Genomic DNA, 5000 nt, shown 5'->3' with positions numbered 1-5000 from the left:
GGTGTTTCAGTGCTGAGTGTGTTTGGTTGAGGCTCAAAAATGAAAAAAAAGGTCGTATGAAAATGAATTGGGAACATTGTGGTACATAAAACCACACATATTGTAAGTGAACATTAATCTAAAAATAAGAGTGAAAAGTACTGGTACTGTCCGTGTGGCAGTGAGTGTGTACCACACAGCTTACTGTGAACCAGGACTGGAGTTTCAGTTGCAGATTGAAAAAAAACACATATTTTTTACACATATAAAAATTAAAGTTCCGCTTATCGATTTCGTGGCTGTTACTGATAAGTGGTCCCAGCTCTGCTGGGCTGTTGAGATTGGTGTGTGGACCAGTGTTGGGCCCTTTGTGTGTGCAGTCTTTGGCTGACTGGACGGCGTCTCACACTCTCTTGTGTTTAGATTGTCCTATAATGGAGCTCAGACCAGTCAGAAGAGACAGGCTGGGTCAGCATGTGCATCTAGAAAAGAGGCAAAGAAAGTTTTAAAGAAAGGCAAAAATAAATACAAAAGAGTTTTGTTTCTTTTAACTTCTTTTAATTAGTTAAGAATTTTTTTTTAGAGCTTTGTATAGGAGACCTATAGTTGTATATGTAGACCTATAGTTGAGTCTAAAGTTTAAGCACCCCTGGTCGATGAATATATATATATATATATATATATATATATATATATATATATATATATATATCTCGCTGGTGTCAGAAGAACTTTGTATCTCGATTTTTGCGCTTTTTCAGTTTTTTTTTTAATAATTTGGAAGTACCAGTTGTCCTTTACATTGTGTGTACATTTCATGATGAATGGACCAAATGAAACGGCCCAAAATGATGTGGAAATAATTCCGGTTCCATTGACTTACATTGCAAGTAAAGTAGGTTTTTTCTTTCTCCTGTAAAGTTACCATTTTGGAGATACAAGGTTTTCTTCTGACAACAGCGAATATATAAATAAATATTAATAAAATAGAATCATTATTAATTCTTGGTTCTATAAATTTTGTTTATTCAACTATTAACACTTTTCTCAGTAAATAAACACAAACTACACAAATAAATAGATTTTTAAAATGTCTTGGGTGCCTAAGACCTTCGCACAGTACTGTATGTTGAAACCGAGGTTTTCAGACTTCTGTTACAGCTGCATGTCTGTAATAAGTGGACAGGCTGTCCGCAGTTTTAGCACTATTAGGTAGCTACAGCGTTACCTTGTCTGGACATCTGAAGAGTCAGTGCTCTCTCTAACTGAAATCAGATACCTGCCTTTAAATTAGCAGCTCAGAAAGCAGCACTACAGATCTGAATATGGCTCCATTTTCACCTCAGCTCCTGATTAGAGTCCAGTGTTTTAAGGGCATTTTCTTCTGCCTGGCATTAATAATGAATCACCCTGGTTAATTTACTTCTGCCTGACTTGGTCAGTTTCATTAGCTGTTCCTGAACGTGCAGGACTGGTGCAGCTCATCTGCGCCGAAGTCAGACAGACATTGATATAAATCTCAGTGTCCATTTCAGGAATACACTGTCTGATGGTTATCTGGGTGGCCAGGCCCAGGAGGAGAGAAATAGAGTGTGTGTGTAGGTGTGTGTGTGTGTGTGTGTGTCTGTGGCCTCGTATTTTGTTCTGTATGCTGATGATATTGATGATATTAAAATATTATTTTCTGAAAAGAAATGACTTTAAAACGCGGTTTGGGTTTAGTAATAGCAGATTAGCTGCAGTGAGTGAAATACCCTGTAAAGCCAGTAAAACACTTGTAAACCGTGTAAACTTGGGTATGTGTGTGAGAGCGTGGGTGGCTTCGCTGCAAAGAGGTCATTGTAAAGTGACTCTCAGGGCTTTACTGGGACACTCATACATGTCACGATATGTGTATTACCTCCTTATTGCTAGGTCTCTTTCATTGTGTCAGCTGATATTGACGACCAGTGGTAACATCTGTATATGCTGATCATTAGTGGCCTTTTTTATTAGAATTTTTGTTTTTAATAATTTTCTAATGATTAAAACTTTACACAGTGCAGCCACTTGGAGACCCAATACAGAGCACCTGTACATACTTACTCTTACTAACTCACTCACTCTCTCACTCTCTCACTCACTCACTCATTCTCTCACTCTCTCACTCTCTCACTTACATACTTACTCTTACTAACTCACTCACTCACTCATTCTCTCACTCTCTCACTCACTCACTCACTCACTTACATACTTACTCTTACTAACTCACTCACTCTCTCACTCTCTCACTTACATACTTACTCTTACTAACTCACTCACTCACTCATTCTCTCACTCTCTCACTCACTCACTCACTCACTTACATACTTACTCTTACTAACTCACTCACTCACTCACTCATTCTCTCACTCTCTCACTCTCTCACTTACATACTTACTCTTACTCACTCACTCACTCACTCACTCACTCACTCACTCACTCACTCACTCACTCACTTACATACTTACTCTTACTAACTCACTCACTCTCTCACTCTCTCACTTACATACTTACTCTTACTAACTCACTCACTCACTCATTCTCTCACTCTCTCACTTACATACTTACTCTTACTAACTCACTCACTCACTCACTCACTCTCTCACTCTCTCACTTACATACTTACTCTTACTAACTCACTCACTCACTCACTCACTCACTCACTCACTTACATACTTACTCTTACTAACTCACTCACTCTCTCACTCACTCACTCACTTACATACTTACTCTTACTAACTCACTCACTCACTCATTCTCTCACTCTCTCACTCTCTCACTTACATACTTACTCTTACTAACTCACTCACTCACTCTCTCACTCTCTCACTCTCTCACTTACATACTTACTCTTACTAACTCACTCACTCACTCACTCTCTCACTCACTCTCTCACTTACATACTTACTCTTACTAACTCACTCACTCACTCACTCACTCTCTCACTCACTCACTCTCTCACTCTCTCACTTACATACTTACTCTTACTAACTCACTCACTCACTCACTCACTCACTCACTCACTTACATACTTACTCTTACTAACTCACTCTCTCACTCTCTCACTTACATACTTACTCTTACTAACTCACTCACTCACTCTCTCACTCACTCACTCTCTCACTCTCTCACTTACATACTTACTCTTACTAACTCACTCACTCTCTCACTCTCTCACTCTCTCACTTACATACTTACTCTTACTAACTCACTCACTCACTCACTCACTCACTCACTCACTCACTCACTCACTCTCTCACTCACTCACTCTCTCACTCTCTCACTTACATACTTACTCTTACTAACTCACTCACTCACTCACTCTCTCACTCTCTCACTTACATACTTACTCTTACTAACTCACTCACTCACTCACTCACTCACTTACATACTTACTCTTACTAACTCACTCTCTCACTCTCTCACTTACATACTTACTCTTACTAACTCACTCACTCACTCTCTCACTCACTCACTCTCTCACTCTCTCACTTACATACTTACTCTTACTAACTCACTCACTCTCTCACTCTCTCACTTACATACTTACTCTTACTAACTCACTCACTCTCTCACTCTCACTTACATACTTACTCTTACTAACTCACTCACTCACTCACTCACTCACTCTCTCACTCTCTCACTTACATACTTACTCTTACTAACTCACTCACTCACTCACTCACTCACTCACTCACTCACTCACTCACTCACTCTCTCACTTACATACTTACTCTTACTAACTCACTCACTCACTCACTCACTCTCTCACTTACATACTTACTCTTACTAACTCACTCACTCTCTCACTCTCTCACTTACATACTTACTCTTACTAACTCACTCACTCACTCATTCTCTCACTCTCTCACTCTCTCACTTACATACTTACTCTTACTCACTCACTCACTCACTCATTCTCTCACTCTCTCACTCTCTCACTTACATACTTACTCTTACTAACTCACTCACTCACTCACTCTCTCACTCTCTCACTTACATACTTACTCTTACTCACTCACTCACTCACTCACTCACTCACTCACTCACTCACTCACTCACTCTCTCACTCTCTCACTTACATACTTACTCTTACTAACTCACTCACTCACTCATTCACTCACTCACTCACTCACTCACTCACTCACTCACTCACTCACTCTCTCATTCACTCCTTCCCTCACTCTCTCTCTCACTCACTCATTCTTTTACTCACTCCTTCCCTCACTCTCTCATTCACTCCTTCCCTCACTCACTCACTCATTCCTTTACTCACTCACTCACTCACTCACTCACTCACTCACTCACCCACTCTCTCACTCACTCACTCACTCACTTACATGCTTACTTATTTACTAACTTTCTTACTAACTCACTCACTTATTTACTTATTCACTTACCTACTAACTCACTCACTCACTCCTTCTCTCACTCTCTCACTCTCTCATTACATACTTACTCTTACTAACTCACTCACTCACTCACTCACTCTCTCACTTACATACTTACTCTTACTAACTCACTCACTCACTCATTCTCTCACTCTCTCACTCTCTCACTTACATACTTACTCTTACTAACTCACTCACTCATTCTCTCACTCTCTCACTTACATACTTACTCTTACTAACTCACTCACTCACTCACTCTCTCACTTACATACTTTTACTAACTCACTCACTCACTCATTCTCTCACTCTCTCATTCACTCCTTCCCTCACTCACTCACTCACTCAATCTCACTCTCTCACTCACTCACTCACTCACTCACTTACATGCTTACTTATTTACTAACTTTCTTACTAACTCACTTATTTACTTACTCTGACTCACTCACACACTCTCTCTCTCTCACTCACATACATACTCTTACTAACTCATTCATTTATTCACTGACCTACCGTGAGATGATTCCACTCTCAACTCTGAAAGAAGAGAATGTACAAAGGGGAAAAATGGGCTTTGAATCATGAAATCTTTCTGACCCCTGACGCTGATGT

General features: G+C 39.8%; 1 protein-coding gene across 4 annotated transcripts in view; it reads left to right on the top strand.

Moving 5' to 3' along the window:
- foxp1b (forkhead box P1b) overlaps window positions 1-5000 on the top strand; it is a 310010-nt gene that overhangs the window by 153591 nt on the left and 151419 nt on the right. The window lies entirely within an intron of this gene.

Source organism: Pygocentrus nattereri, chromosome 26 (genome assembly GCF_015220715.1).
Source record: "Pygocentrus nattereri isolate fPygNat1 chromosome 26, fPygNat1.pri, whole genome shotgun sequence".
Classification (NCBI taxonomy): Eukaryota; Metazoa; Chordata; class Actinopteri; order Characiformes; family Serrasalmidae; genus Pygocentrus; species Pygocentrus nattereri.
This window is presented reverse-complemented; position numbering and strand designations above follow the sequence as displayed.